The 24,982-nt window shown below is 37.1% G+C and overlaps 1 protein-coding gene across 3 annotated transcripts in view; it reads right to left on the bottom strand.

The window, feature by feature from the left end:
* Positions 1-24,982, bottom strand: part of LZTS3 (leucine zipper tumor suppressor family member 3) — a 1,582,991-nt gene that overhangs the window by 30,188 nt on the left and 1,527,821 nt on the right. The window lies entirely within an intron of this gene.

Raw genomic sequence — 24,982 nt, 5'->3', positions numbered from 1 at the left:
TCTGCTTGCCTGCCTTTCGAATTTGCAAGTTAACATTTTCTGCACTCACATTTTATTTTTGCTTGTAGCAGTTCAATAAAGTAGTCTCCTGGGTGGCTTTTCAGTGTCCGTGAAAGACAGTCATTGGAATCATGTCATTGACTTACATAATGGCAGTATAAATGCATGTTATATTTTACTACAGACTGCATGGGCACTACTTACCGAATAGATTTTAGTAGCATTTTCCTGCAGAATGGTTATAGCGAATTGTCTTACTTGCTCTGATCAATAAGATAAGTATTTTGTTCCAAATGGCAAGTGAAAAATGCTTCCTATGTTTTCCTGCTCTGTGAATCTGGCAGCTGCTATGCTTACCTGTAAATGGTAAACGTTTACACATATCTCATCTGCACAATCCCTTTCATTAATCTTTGCTTGCACTTCTCGCTGCCTAGTCCCCAGTTCAGAATTTCTCCAAGTTTATTTCTGTAGCTGGTACTCTGTGTTTCTCCCTTATATGAAGAACCATATCTGATACTGTCAATAACTGTTCCAGTCACTAGCAACTAAATAGCTGTAAAAGTATCCAGCCTAGTTACAGTGCATAGTACATCAAGTTCCCTACATGCATTTGTCCTTCTACATCATACGCTATTTTGTTTGCTGCAGTATTGCTTTCCTTCATCTCCTTAATGATTATTAAATGTTGCACCATTCTGTGTGCACTCATGGTACACACACTGACTCTCAGCTCTGTATATGCAAACTTCACTGTTTTACTGTCACTCCCTCCCATATCTCCTATGAGAGCTGGACAGTCAAATTGATGAGGAACCAAAATACAGAACACAAAATGCCCAAAATATCAAGAGAGTGAAACTTGCAAGTATAAGTATTTTCAGGGGGACAAGCCTCTCTGCATCCCCATATGAGGGGTACAAGACCTCCACACCTCTGAACTTATATATACTAATTCCACAGTCACACAAACATGAACAAAGGAGAATTCTCCCAAACCAAAAAAAAGGAATTATTGCTGCCACACTTAGAACTTATATCGGTAGTGATTTGCAATCGAAAAAAGTGATCAGAGTTCTGTCCTTCTCATCTTGTGATTCAGGCACTTGATGCTTGAGAAATTTGATCTCTGTCACCTGTAGATATATTACCCCTTCCACAAGCATGTTCATTAAACCCAGGTCCTTGGCACAGCAGCGTATGTATTCTTTCACCCAGCATTTCAAAATTTGACACTACTCATATACTTCCACAGAAAATGCATTGCTTAACTTAATATAACTGTTGTCTTTTACATACAAATGGCTGAGTGATGGCAGGTGAAAATTATCTGAAATGAAAAGGAGTGATCATTTTAGTCTTAAATATTTTTAATACTGTGCTAAAGTTTATAGTCATTAGAATTATTACAACAGTAAGAAAGCCAGTCACAAGTCAAAGATTTAAGTGTTAAATAATGTAACTTTTACCAGTTTAAGGTGAATAGCTACTTTTATTCACTTTAGGGTCAATGAAAAATGATTGTTGATGGCCTATGTGATCTGTAGAGGCAAGCATATACATATATGAACATGGAAAGGTAAAAAATAGAGAAAACCTAACAAATCACAAAAAGAGATAACAAACACACAATTATCCACCACAGCAATGGAAGAAAAACAGTTGCAGCAAATACGCCAAGAAATCCTTTATTGCCACAAGATACAGACTTAGCGCTTTCACCAGTAAACTGGTATCCTCAGAGTCTGTTCTTACACACTTCCTTCCACATTAAATACAAACCTTACATCCCCAATCAACCAATTAATCACTTAATTAAACAGTTTTTTCCTAGCTCATCATTTTTTAAAAAATATATATATATATTAAAAATATCTTTAATTCATACCAATTGTCCATGTTGTATATACAATCAATTTAATAGTTATATAATAAAGGTGTGTGTATGAAATTACAAATAAATTCTAATAAAATATTGAATTAAACAAATAACTTCTCCTATACTGTGTTCACTTGTGTATTTAACTAAATTATTACTAGGGTTGATATATCCATTTATAAACAATTGTTTATATATATGTGTAAAAAAATAAAATAAAACTACTGTTACTACCAAATGCATATCAAGAAAATAACCTTCCTCGTGCTTTTTTTCTTCTTTGGTTCTACTGTATTGCATTATATTATTGCAGCCCTCCATTTTAGGTGGGGTTTTAAGGAGATATGGTCATTAAGGCCGGGGTATTTAGTGGCATTGAGTCTTATTTGCCACTCTGTTTCCAATACTGCCACCCTATTATTCATGTCTCCTGTTGATGATGGCATAACCCTGTCTATGATAAAAAACAAAAACTTTTTAAAGTTGTTACAAAACCTACTATGTATATAGAGAGCATTGTGCTCGTCTTTGTTTTTAATACTTCTAACATGCTCCCCTATTCTCTCCCGTAGTTTACGTGTTGTCATACCAATATAATAAGCCTCGCATGACACACAGGATGCCAAATATCAACACTTGGTGTTGCAGTTACAAACACCAGGGCATGCCAAGGCGTGGGTAACCCCTCACACATGTGTAACCACCTTCTGCTATAAATCTACACACATTACAGTTCCCACATTTAGTCATTCTAGATTTAATGTATCCTTTATTTTCCTTCTCAAGTATGTTTTTAATATTTTTCCCCCTACAAAACACTATTTTGGGGTTGTTCCCCAAAATTTGCCTCATTTGTTCAGTGAAGCAATAATTCCAATTCAACCTTACACTCTCACAGAAGTCTTTAGCCATTTCGTTGTAGTGTAACACAAAGGTGAGACTCTCCTATCCTTTTCTATGTCACCCATCTTAATTATTTGATTAGTTGTCACTGTTCCCCCACTATTGAGTATAGGTGTATACATTGTCCTTCTTTTCCTATAAATTTCTTTCTTAGTTCTCAATAATAATTTCAAGGGTATCCTCTTTCAAGAAATAATCCGATGAGGACATACATCTCCTTCTTGAAAATCGTGTCAGAACTCACCAGCCTAGAGAGTCTCACCATTTGCCCCTTGATGAGTCCCTTTCTTTGGTGGTATGGATGGCAACTCGAAAAATGCAGCATAGAATTAGAGAAACTAGGTTTCCTATAAATGTTGCTTATTAGTTTTCCCTCCTGTTTAAAAAATGTTGATATCTAAGAAGTTAATCGATGTTACATTCCAATTATGTGTAAATCTGAAAAACTCTGTAGCCTGATTTAAATAGGCTACAAATTTGTTTATGTCCTCCTCACTTCCTTTCCATAGGATCAGGATGTCATCCAGGAACCTACTGTACAACATAATGTGTACATTAAATACAGATGTTAAAATGTATCTTCTTTCCCAAGCTAGCAGAACTAAATTTGCAAATACGGGGGCACATCTTGCCCCCATTGCCACTCCATTTGTCTGCTGATACATCTCTCCCTCAAAACTTAGGAAATTGTTGGTCAAAATGATTCTCATGGAATCTGTCACTAACTTAAGTTTTCCCTGGTCAAAGCATACACTGTTCCTCAAGCTCTCTTCAAATAACTCTATACCTTTTTCATGTGGGATGGTAGAAAAGAGGTTAACCACGTCTATGGTTAAGAAGACATACTCATCCACATCTACTTCATTAATAGTTCTAATCCTTTCTAGGCAGTGCCAAGAATCTTTGATAATGTGTGGTGTCTCCATAACCACCCCTTTACATGTCTGGTCTACTAGGACTGCCATAGGTTCGGTCTTGGAGCCCTTTGCCGATACTATGGGCCTACATTCCAACTGTTCTAATCCCTTATGTGTCTTCGGGATTCCAAATAATGTTGGTAATTTAGGAAATTTTACGTACAAAAAATCAAACTCCTCCTCATTTATGACTCCTTTGTAAATCAGGCTACAGAGTTTTTCAGATTTACACATAATTGGAATGTAACATCGATTAACTTCTTAGATATCAACATTTTTAAACAGGAGGGAAAACTAATAAGCAACATTTATAGGAAACCTAGTTTCTCTAATTCTATGCTGCATTTTTCGAGTTGCCATCCATACCACCAAAGAAAGGGACTCATCAAGGGGCAAATGGTGAGACTCTCTAGGCTGGTGAGTTCTGACACGATTTTCAAGAAGGAGATGTATGTCCTCATCGGATTATTTCTTGAAAGAGGATACCTTGAAATTATTATTGAGAACGAAGAAAGAAATTTATAGGAAAAGAAGGACAATGTATACACCTATACTCAATAGTGGGGGAACAGTGACAACTAATCAAATAATTAAGATGGGTGACATAGCAAACGATAGTGAGAGTCTCACCTTTGTGTTACACTACAACGAAATGGCTAAAGACTTCTGTGAGAGTGTAAGGTTGAATTGGAATTATTGCTTCACTGAACAAATGAGGCAAATTTTGGGGAACAACCCCAAAATAGTGTTTTGTAGGGGGAAAAATATTAAAAACATACTTGAGAAGGAAAATAAAGGATACATTAAATCTAGAATGACTAAATGTGGGAACTGTAATGTGTGTAGATTTATAGCAGAAGGTGGTTACACATGTGTGAGGGGTTACCCACGCCTTGGCATGCCCTGGTGTTTGTAACTGCAACACCAAGTGTTGTATATTTGGCATCCTGTGTGTCATGAGGCTTATTATATTGGTATGACAACACGTAAACTACGGGAGAGAATAGGGGAGCATGTTAGAAGTATTAAAACAAAGACGAGCACAATGCTCTCTATATACATAGTAGGTTTTGTAACAACTTTAAAAAGTTTTTGTTTTTTATCATAGACAGGGTTATGCCATCATCAACAGGAGACATGAATAATAGGGTGGCAGTATTGGAAACAGAGTGGCAAATAAGACTCAATGCCACTAAATACCCGGCCTTAATGACCATATCTCCTTAAAACCCCACCTAAAATGGAGGGCTGCAATAATATAATGCAATACAGTAGAACCAAAGAAGAAAAAAAGCACGAGGAAGGTTATTTTCTTGATATGCATTTGGTAGTAACAGTAGTTTTATTTTATTATTTTTTTACACATATATATAAACAATTGTTTATAAATGGATATATCAACCCTAGTAATAATTTAGTTAAATACACAAGTGAACACAGTATAGGAGAAGTTATTTGTTTAATTCAATATTTTATTAGAATTTATTTGTAATTTCATACACACACCTTTATTATATAACTATTAAATTGATTGTATATACAACATGGACAATTGGTATGAATTAAAGATATTTTTAATACATATATATATTTTTTAAAAAATGATGAGCTAGGAAAAAACTGTTTAATTAAGTGATTAATTGGTTGATTGGGGATGTAAGGTTTGTATTTAATGTGGAAGGAAGTGTGTAAGAACAGACTCTGAGGATACCAGTTTACTGGTGAAAGCGCTAAGTCTGTATCTTGTGGCAATAAAGGATTTCTTGGCGTATTTGCTGCAACTGTTTTTCTTCCATTGCTGTGGTGGATAATTGTGTGTTTGTTTCATCGTTGTGGATCCTGGTGTTGGTATCCAGTTTTGTTTTTTATATCTTCAATTCTACTCAGCAGTGTGTTGGAGACGTGAGCAGCCGATATGGAGGACATCCTGACTGAACTATCTAATGTGCTTAAAAAACTGACTAAATTATACACCGAGGTTAAATCACAGGCTAACACCAATGGTGTCAGCCCATCGGACTCTGAGGTACGGTTATATACCTTACATTCTAATGAAAGTATCACTCCAGGGCAAAGGGACATTCATTCGAGCCCTATTGGTACCATAACCAACGACAGACCTGAAAGGGATAACCCGGAAGGACCGGCGTGTTCAACTAACCCGAATGGGTATGATCGGAACCATGTTCTGGGTGCATGGTTTGAGGCACCGAGTTTTGCTACTAACTGGGAGGCACCGGAAATAAGGTCAACGAACGGGCGAGTTCAACAGCAGTACTCGCTTTCGCTCCGCGAGCAAATATACAAATATGAGAAGCTTTGCCGTAAATATAGAGCTATGCAGCTCGACAATTTATTTCTGAACAAGTCTAAAGAATTGCAGCAAGTGCCTAGAGGATTGCGAATATGGAAACTGCCAATGGGTATCGAAGTGGGCTCTGAATGTTTTAAAGAACTTACATCTTTATATGACAACACAGGTATGCTCATGCTTGACATTATCATTCGTAACAATAACAACAAACTGTCTGCTTTACGTAATGAAATCAGTTACTTACACACGAGCATTACGACTGACTTGTTGTTTTTTGACTATAGGAACAACTTTGAACAAGTCACTAAAAAAGTTGAAATGTTTGTAAAAAGTAGTAAAATTGTCAAGCAAAAAAAGCTTATGAGAGACACACTTGAATACCAGAATGGGACTGCCTACCCACCTGGTTCTAAATTAGTCAGTGATGATGCTCGTAATTCTAGGATTAACACCGTAGAGAGGATGGACTCAGTGGCGGTTTCCGCCATGGAGGATGATGATGGCGTTTTTAGAAAGCGAAAACCTCCCCGCAGGTCGAAGAGACTTTTGAGCAAAGGGAACCAACAGAGGGGGAACGTCGAATATGTACCCCCAAGGAGGGGAAACCGGCATTATTAATAGACAATATATTTTGTTTGGAATTTAAAGTTGATTTTAATTTGCAATTTTCTTTGGATTCAAGTTTTTATGAAACTGAAAATGTAGTAAATATGAGGAATGAATGTGGTGTGGATGTTGAACAAAGGCCTTGTTTGTCTAGATTTGAAAGCAATGAGCAGTTAACCTTAGATACTAATTCTGAACAACTTCAAAGTAGTGAATACCAATTAAAAACTATGACATCTGAAGATCAGACCCCCAATTCTGAAGTGGCAAATGGATTGTTGATGAACAACAAAAGTAATTTACAGTGTTTGGACCAATCAATGGTCTCTAGTGAAGAAGTGAATGGTCCACAAATGAAATGTGAAGTTCTTAAAAGGGAAGGTTTTGTAATTTATAACTATACTGATATGTCAATTGGGAAAGTGTACTTCAAAATTTTCAGTAAGGGGATTAGTTTTGTTCCTTCATATAAAATTGACATAACACAATTGTTGATTAATTTGAAATATTATACTAGGAAACTGAACTTGCATTTATATTACACGGGTGGGGAAGGAACCCAATTGATTGTAAAAAATACGCTTGGTGCAACTAGTCTCAAGAGAAAAAGTACTTTCATGCCCCCTTTAAATAATGAAATCAACACTTTTGAGCAAATGGTAGAAAAAGATCTTCGTAGATTATGTGCACAACAAAACCAAATGAAAGACAACTTGACTGTAGATGAGAGGAAGGCTATTCACGACATCACGGGCACCAATGAATTTAGGTGTATGCGCCCCGATAAAGGAGGGGGAATGGTAATCATGGCCAAGATAGACTACAATGGGATCATGATGAGGATGCTTAATGATACAGAAACATACAGTAGGGTATCAAGAAATGAAATAAATGTGAAACACAGTAAAATAGATGTATTTCTACGTGATGCTCTTTACAAAGGAGTCATAAATGAGGAGGAGTTTGATTTTTTGTACGTAAAATTTCCTAAATTACCAACATTATTTGGAATCAAGACACATAAGGGATTAGAACAGTTGGAATGTAGGCCCATAGTATCGGCAAAGGGCTCCAAGACCGAACCTATGGCAGTCCTAGTAGACCAGACATGTAAAGGGGTGGTTATGGAGACACCACACATTATGAAAGATTCTTGGCACTGCCTAGAAAGGATTAGAACTATTAATGAAGTAGATGTGGATGAGTATGTCTTCTTAACCATAGACGTGGTTAACCTCTTTTCTACCATCCCACATGAAAAAGGTATAGAGTTATTTGAAGAGAGCTTGAGGAACAGTGTATGCTTTGACCAGGGAAAACTTAAGTTAGTGACAGATTCCATGAGAATCATTTTGACCAACAATTTCCTAAGTTTTGAGGGAGAGATGTATCAGCAGACAAATGGAGTGGCAATGGGGCAAGATGTGCCCCGTATTTGCAAATTTAGTTCTGCTAGCTTGGGAAAGAAGATACATTTAACATCTGTATTTAATGTACACATTATGTTGTACAGTAGGTTCCTGGATGACATCCTGATCCTATGGAAAGGAAGTGAGGAGGACATAAACAAATTTGTAGCCTATTTAAATCAGGCTACAGAGTTTTCAGATTTACACATAATTGGAATGTAACATCGATTAACTTCTTAGATATCAACATTTTTAAACAGGAGGGAAAACTAATAAGCAACATTTATAGGAAACCTAGTTTCTCTAATTCTATGCTGCATTTTCGAGTTGCCATCCATACCACCAAAGAAAGGGACTCATCAAGGGGCAAATGGTGAGACTCTCTAGGCTGGTGAGTTCTGACACGATTTTCAAGAAGGAGATGTATGTCCTCATCGGATTATTTCTTGAAAGAGGATACCCCTTGAAATTATTATTGAGAGCGAAGAAAGAAATTTATAGGAAAAGAAGGACAATGTATACACCTATACTCAATAGTGGGGGAACAGTGACAACTAATCAAATAATTAAGATGGGTGACATAGAAAAGGATAGGGAGAGTCTCACCTTTGTGTTACACTACAACGAAATGGCTAAAGACTTCTGTGAGAGTGTAAGGTTGAATTGGAATTATTGCTTCACTGAACAAATGAGGCAAATTTTGGGGAACAACCCCAAAATAGTGTTTTGTAGGGGGAAAAATATTAAAAACATACTTGAGAAGGAAAATAAAGGATACATTAAATCTAGAATGACTAAATGTGGGAACTGTAATGTGTGTAGATTTATAGCAGAAGGTGGTTACACATGTGTGAGGGGTTACCCACGTACCTTGGCATGCCCTGGTGTTTGTAACTGCAACACCAAGTGTTGCGTATATTTGGCATCCTGTGTGTCATGCGAGGCTTATTATATTGGTATGACAACACGTAAACTACGGGAGAGAATAGTGGAGCATGTTAGAAGTATTAAAACAAAGACGAGCACAATGCTCTCTATATACATAGTAGGTTTTGTAACAACTTTAAAAAGTTTTGTTTTTATCATAGACAGGGTTATGCCATCATCAACAGGAGACATGAATAATAGGGTGGCAGTATTGGAAACAGAGTGGCAAATAAGACTCAATGCCACTAAATACCCCGGCCTTAATGACCATATCTCCTTAAAACCCCACCTAAAATGGAGGGCTGCAATAATATAATGCAATACAGTAGAACCAAAGAAGAAAAAAAGCACGATGAAGGTTATTTTCTTGATATGCATTTAGTAGTAACAGTAGTTTTATTTTATTATTTTTTTACACATACATATAAACAATTGTTTATAAATGGATATATCAACCTTAGTAATAATTTAGTTAAATACACAAGTGAACACAGTATAGGAGAAGTTATTTGTTTAATTCAATATTTTATTAGAATTTATTTGTAATTTCATACACACACCTTTATTATATAACTATTAAATTGATTGTATATACAACATGGACAATTGGTATGAATTAAAGATATTTTTAATATATATATATATTTTTTAAAAAATGATGAGCTAGGAAAAAACTGTTTAATTAAGTGATTAATTGGTTGATTGGGGATGTAAGGTTTGTATTTAATGTGGAAGGAAGTGTGTAAGAACAGACTCTGAGGATACCAGTTTACTGGTGAAAGCGCTAAGTCTGTATCTTGTGGCAATAAAGGATTTCTTGGCGTATTTGCTGCAACTGTTTTTCTTCCATTGCTGTGGTGGATAATTGTGTGTTTGTTTCATCGTTGTGGATCCTGGTGTTGGTATCCAGTTTTGTTTTTTACAAAAAGAGATAACTTGATGCTGATGCTAACTTTGTGGTTCATTTGCTTTAAATGGCATGTGCACTTGTGATGACTTTGCATATAATGGGTGAAATTCAGTGACACATGCTTACGGTAAAGTGCATTTGCTCTATTCTGTGTTTAGGACACAGGTATATGATAGAGCAACAAGTTTAAAATATAGCTAACTAATTAGCTAAATAAATAAAAACATAATAAAGTAACCTAAAACAATCTATGCAGTGCACTGTTCAAAGTATGGTCAGGCAAACAATAATCCCACATGCTACAGATGAAATTGTTTTAGAGGTTAACAGAAAATGCAACGCAATGATATTCAGACACTTGCTTTCCTCCCATCCTAGGAATGAGCAGCTGGGGATTATCCTGGGAAGGATTTCAGTCCAAATGCATATGCCTTATGAAAACATGCTAGACATCCAATGCATTTCACTATGCATAAGTTTGTGATAATTGTACTAATACATGTGTTTTTGTATACTGCATCTTTACTGCTGGTAATGAGATCTCATGCTGCTAGACAATGTACACCTCACGTATCCTGCAGCTGTTGTGTTTGTTAAAATATGCAAGTAGGGCAGGTTAACAAAAGGAAACCAAATAAATCAAATTCCAGTGTATGTGTCTGACACACTCATACATGACACACTGTCAACCACAGCTTGGAAAATGGCCCACATCACCAACTGGCAGACACAGCAAAACTGAGATGGTAATATTCTGTCGCTGAAAACAGAATGAACTGATGTAATGATGCTGTTTGCCTCAAAAATAATTGCTTTGTTTTCCACAAGACATAAGATGTGATTACAGGTGTACAGGTGTGCCAGTGTGTGGGCACTGCTCTGTTTCATGTAGAGGTAAGGGGGCTTTGTTACATCTATGCATTCTGTTTTCATTGACATAATACTACTATCACTGAGCTGTGTCTGTATGTGTGTCTATATGTGTGTGTGTATGTTTGTTGTTGTGAATGCCATCAGCTCCACATTGGAATTCCAAGATAAACAATTACTTGGAAGACATGCTACCCATTTCCCCAGCAGCAGACTACAACAGTTATGTACTAAGCAACCATTACAAAATTGTGCAAAAACGGAGGTATCATGATTATTAAAAACTTACCTGAAAATATGCAAGCACATAAATATGACCCATGCAGATTAAACATGTACACACAAACTATGCTGCACAGAAAGGCACAACAGTTGCCATGTGCATATGAAAAGGCTCACAGACATACAGCATACACAATGGAAAGCTGTGTGCATAGTGGTCAAATACAGGTTCTCAGAATAAATGCTGAAGATGACATGTAGGCAAGGCATATATCAATGCATCAGGAATATCTATGTAATATATTTATTTTTATTTAATTATCTGTCTTTGTTTACTAGGAAAGTCCATCTAGGTAACAGCCCATTTTCAGCGGAGTCCTGGGAAGAAAAGTGCCAGTGAAGTTACATTTAGAATTTAATATAGAGAAAAGATACGATGCATTTTACATTTTTAGTTTTACATAGTATTCAAGAAGCATGTTTGATTTAGACAGTGTGGGAAAGCAGTGCTTATTGCATAGAATTATGCATGGGATTAATGTCATGACAGATACAGCAACTTACCAAAGAAATTGATATCAGTGTGCGACTGGGAAACATTCTTACGCTTTTCACATTAACTGTAGGCATATAAGGGCATTTTATATTTGGTTTAGTAATGTTGTACTAGAGCATTATGGCAGTAAAAATATACTGAAGTATACATATGTTGGTTTTTATACATAGTAAGCACATGTAGCTGCTAATAGGTAACAAATGAAAGCAGGGTGATAGAGGGACAGAAGGATATAATAGCTGGGGAAGAGAAAAAGATGGGGAGAGAGAAGCAGTGGGAATGGGAAATACAATAGCTAGGGGAGTGGTAAGTACTGGAAAGGATGTATGAAAGGAGCTACAAAGAAGTTTGGTGAATTTAACCAGGGGTAGTACAGGAACAGAGCCAGTTATTGTCTAGATACCTTTTAGGTGGGCTTTAAAGGAAACTAATTTGTCTATTAATTTGATGTCGGAAGGAATGGAGTTCCAGAGTTTAGCAATGAAATTTAAGTAGAGTGAGTTTTCTGCTTTGTTTTTGGTGGCTTTAGTTATGAGTAGTAGAGATTTACTGTTGGACGTATGCTCTCTCTTATAGGAGTAGGGATGTAGAATGCTTTGACATATGGGATAGCATTCTTGTACATAAATAAGTTTATAAGCAGTGACTAGTTGTGTGCAAAGTTAACTGGTTGGGAAGCTCAAGCCAGTTAAGATCTTTTAAGGCCATGCAATGATATGTTTTTTTTGGGGGGGGTGTTAGCAGCAAATCTGGCTATCTGATTTTATCATGTTTCAGGTGTTGTGTTATCTGTTTTATTTAGGCTTATAAATATTGTCAAGGCATACAGGAAAGCTTGAAGAAGGTAGATTCTGGCTATGTATTGTCTGCTGGAGTCTGTAAGGTCTGTAGAGGTTGCCTAGTTTGATGTGTTTTTTTTTTTTTTAATGACTTGTAGTAAGTGTTGGTCGATCGAATTTTAGTTTATTGTCAATTAAGATGCCTAGTAATTTAGTTTGAATGATTGTTTTTGTCCTGGTTTTGTTGGTTGAGTATATATGGAAGGAGGCTTTTTTGTTCAATGTAGTTCCTGTGGGTTAATAACATTAATTTTGTTTTATTTGAATTTAAGAGTAGTTGGAAAGTGGAAAACCAAGATTCTATTGCAGTGAATGATAGTTAGGCAATTCTTGAAGTCCAGGTAGTGCAGGTACAGAACAGATGACGGTTGAATCATGTTCATATTGTACTAAATTGTTTAATTGTCAATAATGTTGAAAAGAGAGGTCCTAGGATTGAGCCTTGTGGTACCCCTATGGTAACAGGTAAAGGTGAGGAAAGTAGCTGCTGCCATTTCATGGCTTGTTGTCTATTTGACAGGTAGCTATGGAACCAGTTTGGGGACGATTGGCTATGGTTTAAGGTGGATAATTATTTTAGGAGTTTTTGATGTGAGACAATATTAAAGGCTTTTGAATGAGCAATAAAGACAGAAGCAAATATGTTGTCTTTGTTTCCAAATTGATTAATAGTGTTTGTGAAGCTGAGGACAGTGGTTGTTGTGCTGTGACTTGGGTGGAAGCCATGTTGAGTTTTGGATAGTAGGTTTTTGTTGATAAGGTAGCTCACGAGTTGTTTGTGAATATATTTTCAAGTAGTTTTGATAGTGGGGATAGAATGGTGATTGGTCTGTAGTTTGAGAATTTTGTTGAGATACTGTCTTTGTGTAAAGGAGTGAGGTACGACATTTTCTGTATGGTTGTGATGTGGTTTTTTGCTATAGAGAGGTTAATATGTATGGAGATTGGTAAGGCCAGGGCATCTGCACTGAGTTGTAGATACTTAGCTGGTAGACTGTCAACTGCTAGGGCAGTTGGCTTTAGCATGCATACTAGTTTTTTTTTATTGTTGCATTTTGGGTCTAAGAACACCCTCAGGAGGTCATCTTATTATGACATCTGGAAGGCAAACCTACATATTGATTCAGGTTTGCAAGATGCATTCTTCCTTGATGGAATCCCTAAGGTTCTGTCTTTTTAGGAGAACCCATTGCGACCCTGATGAGGAGATCTACACAAATTTTAGAATTTTAATTTTTAATCTAGTTCTTATTTATATTATTCTTGATTTTTCACTTTACTTCACTTTTAATTACCTTGCTTTTCATTTTAATTGTCCAAAGTTACTGTTTTTTATTATTATGAACACTTAAACTTAAGCATCATACTCTAAATAAATAAAAGAGATAAATATGGTGCATGCATAATGTCATGTGAACTACTTGAGGAAGGGCCAGGCCTCAATCATGTCCATGGCCGACAGCCATGCTATGCCCAGTACATAGCTGCTATTGGTCCAGTGCTGTCTACTTCCTGTCAGGGTTCATAAAACATTGTCTGGAATGATACAATATGCTCATTGTATGACCCATCGTCTGAGCAAGAAGGATGAGCTGATAGCAACGACAACTGTAAAGAAACAATGGGGGGAAAATGACCATAAAACAAACAATAACCTCCTAGTCCATGGATAACATGCATGGTGTATTACATGTACTACTACAAATGCTCCGTACTTTGGACCAGCACTATGTCATTTGTGGCATGGGTGAACTACTCTGCAAACTACAATAAGGAAACATTAGGACAGCAATATGGGTGTTTCAGCTGTCAACATGCCACTTGACGTTTGCAGTATGCTAACCTTAATATAAACACACATGATAACACCAGAGCTGTGCATTATAAACACCATGCAAATACCACAAGCTCATTAATACAACAGAAATAATATGCTATTATCACCAGAACCAAGAAAAAAAATCAATTACACCAACAGATATCCGATGGCATTACAGTGCAGCATACTAGTACTCTGATATGTGTACCCCCCAAAAAGTAAATACAACAACAGAAATGTTGCCTCTGCTATGAAAATGCAGACCCTTTAAAATGTGATGTCTGTAAGCAAAGCTTGAATAATAAACAGATAACTAGCACAATGGTGGAAATAAGGAGCAGGCATCCATGAGTAACTATGTCTTCCTTTCCATGGAACACAACCAATCATGGTTCTCTCGACAAATAAGCCACTCTGACATGGTCATGGAAATACATATTCTTGCATGATGAATGTCCATTACATGATGGCATAAATCCCAAGCACATGTGTCAGCAAACTAAAAATCTTCCCTGAGCATCACACATGGCAGGTAAGGCCACCTCTCTTCCTGTAACTAACTTTCTCCAATATTCCCAGAAGATGAGACCTTCCCATTATCACACTCACAGCTAGGTGCTCCCTTCTGTCCATGACACTCAGCAGGTAAGCCCTTCCATCCTCTGCTATTTTACTAGGTAAAGACCCCCAAACACAAGAATCATTCACTTTAAGAACATCACCTTGCCTGAATGAAGTGCTACCAATGGCTTAAAAAATCCTATTTAGCAACAATCTGTAAGTGGGTAATGCTGTGTTTGAACAGGTTTGATGTACACAGTGCACAACAGGAGGGTGATACAATACAGGATTTTCCCCTTCTTTAATGTTGCAATGACCTCAGGGTTGTTCATTATGATTAGAAGGGTGAGTCCAGGCCCATGCATTGCGAGTGTAGAGGGGTTTGACATCTATAAAACATACACTTTTATTTGTTATTGATGGTACAATAAGTAGAGGTACAATAGATACTGTGACTTACATGACAACACTATGCTCTCATAAGCATCAGTTATAAGTTAGACAGTTTTCTGCTTTCTGTACACTTTCTGAAACAACCGTGTTACAATGGATGTAATGGATCTTAAAACATATAGTATAAGCATGCGCAGTGTTGGGAGGCTACTGTCACCAATATGATATACAAAGTGAACAAAATAATCTGTTGGTTAAATTTAGCAAAGATATTATTTTACAAAAGATTGCAATTTGTTTTCAGTTTATTTAAGTCATTGAGTAATTGAAGATTTGCTTTTGAGAATTCCTGAAACACCGAGCTATTTACAGGAGAAGCACAACCAGTTTGAAAGGAAAAGGTCACTAAATTATGGCCTGATTTAACAACTCATGGTAATACAGATGGAACTGTGCAAGAAGTCACCATATTGGTGAGGACTAGATCCAGGATATTGGGGCCCCTAGCAGGATGGTAAACTGTTTGTGAAAGAGAGTTAGCATTTATAATGTCAAGGAAGCAGTGGGCATGCTGACCACTAGGAATATAGGCCAGATAGTTTAATGATGAAGAGTTGAAGTCTCTCAATAAAAAGGTATTGGGTTTAATGGGAATTTTAGCTGATATGTTAAGATAACTATGATGCTCAGAAAGGAACATAGAAGGTGTTCCATAGCTGGCATGAAGTGGTAATTAGTCTTATATAATTTGAACTTCTAGGATGTGGGGTCCCAAGGAATATGTCATGAGGTGATGATATCCTTGACAAACACTGATACTTCCCCACAGTTACCAGTGGGTCTTTAGACATGATAGGCATTATACCCAGGAATATAGAGAGAGTGCTTTCATCACTCTGAAACATTGTGAAAGGGCTTGACATTTTAACAGGTTATTGCCTACTAAAAGTTAGTTTCCCTTGGAGTAGTTCCTAGCTGTGACAGGGTTTACTGAGGTTACACAACTGATTTTTATTTTGAAATAGACTGCTTTGTCTTTTGTCCTTAGCAGACAGGACACTACAGTGCAGTGGGGCTGCAGCATTTGCCCATGTTTTTGAGTACAGTATGTTTGTACTGCTGCACTTTATGCACTATACGTTCCAGGTTGTCTGTCTTTACAAAGTCTAGAAATTGGGGTCATGTAGGATTCACAGTTTATAGAGGGATAATTAAAGTCCCCCATGTGTATGGCATTTGGTTGAATGGTGAGTGTCTTCTGTAGGTCTAAGTATCAGCACAAACTGGTATGAGACCATGCACATGCAACAACTGGAATGTCCACAGAGGTTCCTCACAAAAATAATGCAGGGCATAAACAAAATGACCTATGCAGATCACTTGGAAATGCAATTCTTATACTCTTGTTTTCTACAGACTGCTGAGAGGTGATTTATAACTGTCATACAAGGCATTCTTCAGTCCTGCCCTGTTGGATCTTTTGCATATCTGCAAAATGAATAGCATCAGAACTACTTGATCCAAGGATTTAAACTTTGCTTGCAATTTAAATTGGACATGTTGGATAGACAGGTATGCATCTCAGAGAATATACGTTCTCTTGAACAGACTTCCCATCCATGTGAAGCACAGCCCTTCCATAACCTTATTCAAGTGTAACCTGGACCAGTGGATGAGCCAAATAAGCCACTCTGACATGGTCAAGGAAATACATATTCTTGCATGATGAATGTCCATTACATGATGGCATAAATCCCAAGCACATGTGTCAGCAAACTAAAAATCTTCCCTGAGCATCACACATGGCAGGTAAGGCCACCTCTCTTCCTGTAACTAACGGTAGATAAGGATCTCTCCAATATTCCCAGAAGATGAGACCTTCCCATCATCACACTCACAGCTAGGTGCTCCCTTCTGTCCATGACACCCAGCAGGTAAGCCCTTCCATCCTCTGCTATTTTACTAGGTAAAGACCCCCAAACACAAGAATCATTCACTTTAAGAACATCACCTTGCCTGAATGAAGTGCTGCCAATGGCTTAAAAAAAATCCTATTTAGCAACAATCTGCAAGTGGGTAATGCTGTGTTTGAACAGGTTTGATGTACACAGTGCACAACAGGAGGGTGATACAATACAGGATTTTCCCCTTCTTTAATGTTGCAATGACCTCAGGGTTGTTCATTATGATTAGAAGGGTGAGTCCAGGCCCATGCATTGCGAGTGTAGAGGGGCTTGACATCTATAAAACATACACTTTTATTTGTTATTGATGGTACAATAAGTAGAGGTACAATAGATACTGTGACTTACATGACAACACTATGCTCTCATAAGCATCAGTTATAAGTTAGTTTTCTGCTTACTGTACACTTCCTGAAACAACCGTGTTACAATTGATGTAATGGATCTTAAAACATAACGTATAAGCATGCGCAGTGTTGGGAGGCTACTGTCACCAATATGACATACAAAGTGAACAAAAATAATCTATTGGTTAAATTTAGCAAAGATATTATTTTACAAAAGATTGCAATTTGTTTTCAGTTTATTTAAGTCATTGAGTAATTGAAGATTTGCTTTTGAGAATTCCTGAAATACTGAGCTATTTACAGGAGAAGCACCACCAGTTTTAAAGGAAAAGGTCACTAAATTATGGCCTGATATAACAACTCATGGTAATACAGATGGAACTGTGCAAGAAGTCACCATATTGGTGAGGACTAGATCCAGGATATTGGGGCCCCTAGTAGGATGGTAAACTGTTTGTGAAAGAGAGTTAGCATTTATAATGTCAAGGAAGCAGTGGGCAAGCTGACCACTAGGAATATAGGCCAGACAGTTTAATGATGAAGAGTTGAAGTCTCTCAGTAGAAAGGTATTGGGTTTAATGGGAATTTTAGCTGATATGTTAAGATAACTATGATGCTCAGAAAGGAACATAGAAGGTGTTCCATAGCTGGCATGAAGTGGTAATTAGTCTTATTTAGGGTAGTTTGAACTTCTAGGATGTGGGGTCCCAAGGAATATGTCATGAGGTGATGATATCCTTGACAAACACTGATACTTCCCCACAGTTACCTGTGGGTCTTTAGACATGATAGGCATTATACCCAGGAATATAGAGAGAGTGCTTTCATCACTCTGAAACATTGTGAAAGGGCTTGAAATTTAACAGGTTATTGCCTACTAAAAGTTAGTTTCCCTTGGAGTAGTTCCTAGCTGTGACAGGGTTTACTGAGGTTACAGAACTGATTTTTATTTTGAAATAGACTGCTTTGTCTTTTGTCCTTAGCAGACAGGACACTACAGTGCAGTGGGGTTGCAGCATTTGCCCATGTTTTTGAGTACAGTATGGTTGTACTGCTGCACTTTATGCACTATACGTTCCAGGTTGTCTGTCTTTACAAAGTCTAGAAATTGGGGTCATGTAGGATTCACAGTTTATAGAGGGATAATTAAAGTCCCCCATGTGTATGGTATTTGGTTGAATGGTGAGTGTCTTCTGTAGGTCTAAGTATCAGCACAAACTGGTATGAGACCATGCACATGCAACAACTGGAATGTCCACAGAGGTTCCTCACAAAAATAATGCAGGGCATAAACAAAATGACCTATGCAGATCACTTGGAAATGCAATTCTTATACTCTTGTTTTCTACAGACTGCTGAGAGGTGATTTATAACTGTCATACAAGGCATCCTTCAGTCCTGCCCTGTTGGATCTTTTGCATATCTGCAAAATGAATAGCATCAGAACTACTTGATCCAAGGATTTAAACTTTGCTTGCAATTTAAATTGGACATGTTGGATAGACAGGTATGCATCTCAGAGAATATACGTTCTCTTGAACAGACTTCCCATCCATGTGAAGCACAGCCCTTCCCTAACCTTATTCAAGTGTAACCTGGACCAGTGGATGGGAAATCAGAAATTCACCGCTGGTCTGACACCTCTGTCTCTGATGGACAGAGGCAGCAGTTAAATCATGTCCTAACTAGTCATACCTCTCAACTGGCCAGATTTTTGCAGACTGCCCAGATTTTTGCTTCATATTTTTGGACCATATTTCAAGAAATTGTGGTTTTCTGGCAAATCACTGGCAAGTTATTAAAGACTGAAGTCATAAAAGAATGACAGACATTTGAGTTTCAGACTTCACACCCTTCAGAAAATTCATGCTAACACAAAACATGTTACTCGATCAACTTTCTAAGTTTGTAAGAGCAATATTTAAATATTGCCCTTATTTTTGGGCCTTTGTTCCCCATTATCTATGGCTTTGTCCAGATTTCCTGCTCTAAGAGATTGAGATGTATGACTAGCATATACCCCTTAAAACAACCTCTGAGGCAAAATAGCCTGCATGATACATTTGGGTGACAAGACTAGGCTTAGAAAGGATGCAGTGGTCAGTAGCCTTGTATAAACCTATGAAGCTGTGAATAAACATGCCATCATCATCTGCTCAACATGGCACAGTCATTGGTGGAGTGAGGAAACATACAGTGAGAGAGCTATAATGCTGTAGTCATATATATCGTTCTCAGATTTTATTTCAGTGCCTGGATGGACACCCATTGCTGCTAGTTACTTTACTAAAAAAGGCAGAGAAATTGGTGCAGCGACCTTCTGGCAGGCTGGGGCCATGCCCACTAATGTGGTCTGCGTGTTTGTGTGTGTGTGTGTGTGTGTGTGTGTGTGTGTGTGTGTGTGTGTGTGTGTGTGTGCGTGTGCGTGTGTGTGTGTGTGTGTGTGTGTGTGTGTGTGTGTGTGTGTGTGATTGCAAGCATGCCACATCTGCATCACTTGTATTCCACCCTGCTGTAGTTCATCAGACTGCTATATCATATAAACCATTACGACCTCATCACAATATGGCATGACATTAAGAGGACTCCTGATATTCTGCATGTTGTAGGCAGCTAATGTATGGTAGAACCATGTGTGATGATGTGAAGTATCATCACCTATGCCAGGCAAAGTAGGGCTCTGGATGTGTAACATATGCCAGCATAGCAAGCTGGAGTTTTGTAAAGAATTATATGTCATATGTATATCAAACTGATTTGTACAGGTGCTTGTGATGAAAATGTATTTGTAAATCTGCTTATGTTGAAAATGTACCAATAGTGGGTCCTGCTAGATAGAAAAGAAATACACCTGCATGACAGACTGTATCATAACTATTGACGTGACCACATTGTAACAGAGGATACTAGAACAGAAGAGGCTAATCTCAGTCCACCTAACTTTGAAAAATAGTCTGAAATGAAATTACCTGGTTTAAGCCATAAAGATGGTATCTTACAGTTCTGATTCCAACCAGAGACAAAATGTCTGTATAAACCAGGACTTAGAATCCTACTGTAATGTCATTGGGGTGAACTAATTGCTAGTCTGGAAGGCTGAAAGTTTTGAAATGGTTTTATAACTTTAAGATGCTATAACACATTTTAGCAAAGCTCTATGTGTGTGTATTATAACACATAGGAGCTAGATTCTGTTTCAGGTTCTAGTAAAGGTATTAGTATGGGAACCAGAGTCAGATGACCAGATGTATGTCATGTCATTCTGTAATCCAGCACTGAAATGATGTTTTAATACTAGATGAGACAGAAGTCTCAGGGCACTCTGTTTCTGAAACCTGACAAAGAAGGACCCCCTCACCTACATCATCTTGCCTTGCTCTAGTAAGTGAACTAGGGAACAGTAAGTTTTTAGTCAGTCAGGAAAATAAAGTGAGATTAGTTAAGTACTGTTTTTCAGTATCTGTGTGAATCTATGCATCTGTGTTATTTTTAATATTTCATGTAACTGAAACTATGGTGTTTACTGCAAATATATATTTAGCAGTTTCATGATCTTTTATTATTCATTATTAAACATATTTAAACTTTTCATTGTGGATGGTCTTTTAGAGAATATTTTTACCTTTGAGAGTATTTATATTTATTTGGTTAAACTGTGGCTGCTCCTGAAAGCCTTGCTGCATTCTTCAAACACTACCATTTGTATTAGTATTAATTTTACTCAGTATAATTGGGTACCCTTGTAAAAGCCTTAGAGTAGCTGGCTTTGGAGTGTTCTGGTGTCAGTGGAATTACTTTATAGTCTGGGCATAACTGGTAAATCTGAGCCAGCCTTTTCCAGGTGTGTGTGTGTGTGTGTGTGTGTGTGTGTGTGTGTGTGTGTGTGCTACTTTTGTCAGTGGGGAGTCTTAGTGGGGGCCTGGAGAGAGCAAGAGAGAGCAAAACACAGCCCCTGGACTGAGTGTGTTCCCTGTGTGCATTTAGGGGAAATTGTGCTTGGTGCAGAGAGCTGCATCTGAAAATACTGTGTGTATCAATTTTTGCTTCAAGCGAACATCCCTTACAGGTATCCATGGTGAGGAATGAGACTCCTTGATCACTGACCCAGAGGAGGGGCGTCACACCATGTTATAGATTTGTTGTAAACTGGGTTTCCTGGCATGGCATCTAAGATGCTCTTTTACAACACACACATTGTGTGACGTAATGTGAATAAGCTGTGCAGGAACTTCAGGTGTCATTTCAGAAACACTGTGCAGCTCAAATACACTGTTACTGCATCCACAAAAGAAATAACCCATGTTCAATGGGAGGCTTCACAAAAATAGCCACACTGTTAATGCATTCTGTAGGGTAGGCATACTTCTTAACCACCCTTGTTTTCTCCATTGGATTCAAAATTTACTCAAAAATGTTACTGGAAAGTTCCTTTGCATGCACTATTAGTAATACTGCAGGATCTGTCTGAATATGGCAAACCAGGTAAAGAGCCCCTATCAGTAAATAAATATTTGTAACCTTTAACTAGATCATCAGAATGATTTTTTTCTGATATAGATTGTTACTGTGCATTCACATTGTGAATTATTTTACTATGCCTTTGACAAGTCAAATGATCAAAAATAATATTCCAAACTTGACACTTTACTAATTTAGAACTTTTCTTACAAAATTTCCAACTAATGTTCTGGTTGCAGCTTTTCTGTACTCTTATTCTGTGTAATATGTACTGTAAGTACTCAGACTAACTTTCATAAAGAACTAATTTTCATGACTCTATTCTGTTATGTTAAACAGTTTCATCTAGAAGTTTGATTATTTTATTTTATTTTATATACCTTAATAAAGTGATAGTTTTACCAACAGATTCTACATTAATCACAGGGTATTTCTTTTTATTATGCATTTAGCTACACATCATTCACAACTTATATACGACATGCTCCTTGTGATCCTCTATCAGTAGACATTTTTAGATAGTCTGTCTCACAAGCCATTCGCCACATACTAAAACTCTTCAGTTAGCTCTTTGTTTGTAATGCAAAGCAATTGCACTTGCTCTGCATACATCAATGTTTTATTTAATGCCACATCAGATTTTCTCAGTGATCAGACACTTTTCTGATAACTTCTGATACCACATGATTCTGTCTCAAAATAATTAATCATTTAACTCAATGGCAACCATGATGAAGTCATCCCATATCAGTACTGTCCTTATCTGAGTAGTTTATTGGTTCTGAAAGTATGTTTGGGAGTTCTAAGCAAAGCTGTGTCTAATTAATGAAAAATCCCAAAGCATTACTTTGAGTTGGTGCATACCATTTTTATTTTCAGTGGATCTCCCCAAACAGCTTTATTTACTTATTTAATTTTGTTAACTAGATATATCCGATGAAGTAAAAAAGGGTGTAATATTGCATGGCTTATAATAATGCATTTAACTCATTGTCTGCAGAGCCTTCAAAGGTACTAGAGGCCTACCTTCCCTCAGCACAGACAATTATACCTTCAGGTGGGGGAGGGTGCAATGAGTGTATTGCAAAGAAGCACATCTCACTTCTGTAGTAATATAACCTTCTAATATTTTTACCCCACTGCCTGAGCTGACTATCCTTGCCAATAATCCTTGTCTCTACCAGGAATTCTAACAATCATGTGCATCCACTCACACACCCATATCCTCCTCCTGATAGAAATTATCTGACTTATGCCTTATCATTCCTCTTGCCCAAGAATGGAGACTAGGGAGGTCATGAAAAAGAATCTTTGTTATTATTATTATTATTATTATTATTATTATTATCAGACAGAACCTCTATGCTTAGAGTTGCAGGTGCCACTTATAAAAACAAAAAAGCCACCATGGCTCAGTGTTGGGCCCTCTCCTATTTGGCATCTGTTTCTTAGATCTGCAGGCTGAAACTGCGGGCCTGTAGTCATCTAAGTTTGGAGATGATGGTAAACTGGGTGTTGTTATTCAATTTTCAACTGACTTACAATTGCTGCAACATGGATTAACCATGTTTGCAAAATAGTTTTGAATTAAATGTGAAAATGTAGCATAATTCATTTTGGTTAACAAAATATTTTCATATACCATCCAGGTGACCCTCCTCCAGTCAGATGTTGTAGGGGGATCTAGGCACACTTGTTGATAATTCCTTATTGTTTGACCATCATGTCTCCACAGTAGCTTGGAAAGCCTTCTATCTGCCTTATATAATTTCCAAAACATCTTCAGTAGATCTAAAGAAGTTTTAATTCTTCATTTAGTTGTATCTTGTTAGACCTTATGGCATGTATTTGAATAAATATATCACTCAACCTGAGAGACCTAGGAAATTGTTAATTAAAAAGATCACTGGCCTTGAAAAGTTAGTTCTCAAGATAGACTGGCTTTTTCTATACTCAATCTCCTATGGGCTCCTTTCTAAAGATCTGTGTCTAACCTTTTGATCCACAAAAGACCCAAACCTATTTGACCACTGATTTATTCACAGAAAAAGTGGTACCGTAAATACTCGGTTAAAGGACATAAACCTTCATTGGCAGATAAACAAGGCATGTTGGTATAATAGATTCATATTCTACCATTTCCCTCACCTCTGGAACAAATGTCCACTATATGTCAAGCAGAGTACCACCCTTGCCACCTTCAAAGTAAGCTTAGGTAATTGGATGGGCAGTCTCAAATTCTTCCTTGCTCGATAGTGTCTTGCCCTCCTTGAGGCTAGAGGAAATTTATGAATAGGGTGTTTTGGCTAGGTTTGTAATGGTCTACAGCCTGATTGCCTAATACTTACCTATGAACCTATTTGACTTCTTCATATTACTAAGACAGTATCTGTTTAGTATTACTATCCACCCCACAATCAGCTAGGAGATATATTTTTGGCTAAAACAATAAAAACCTGCAGTACAGTATACATCACAATGATTAACTAAAATGTAGCTGAGGATGGCTGTCTGAATGATATGATAATATACATAACCTGGAGAGTTCACAAACATCCACTTATGACTAAAATAACACATCATGCATAATAATCTGTCTTTCTTCTTTTCCAACATGAACTGATATGTTTTGATCTGTGTTACTTCCTAAATTTTAAATATTTTCTCAATTTTAAATGTTAATTGTGAGTACAATGAACAAGAAATGTGCTTCATTAATCTGTCTAATTTGTGTCTTTCAAATGAAATGAGGGCAGTATTAATCAAGGGTAGTAAGTTTGTACCTACCTTTATACCCTCATTTGCTGATTTGTTTTTTGACCTTAAAAGATTTTGTAAGAAAGTGTTGTTATGTGTGTATTTTGATAAGAAAGCAAAAGATAATTTAGACATGTTGTTACTGATGATGTAATTGACAATGAAGACGCATTTGAAGATAATTTAATGAATGTCTCTATTTATAATTTTGATGTCAAACTCATGGATATATCTAATAATGTTGTTGGTATGGAAAGGTTTTGTAATAGGATATGGCAAATTACAGTTACCCATTTTGTCGGTGGAAAGTAAATTTGTACCCATGTTAAAT

This window comes from Protopterus annectens, chromosome 2.part2, assembly GCF_019279795.1.
Source record: "Protopterus annectens isolate FY-2018-M chromosome 2.part2, PAN1.0, whole genome shotgun sequence".
In the NCBI taxonomy this organism is placed as follows: Eukaryota; Metazoa; Chordata; order Ceratodontiformes; family Protopteridae; genus Protopterus; species Protopterus annectens.
This window is presented reverse-complemented; position numbering and strand designations above follow the sequence as displayed.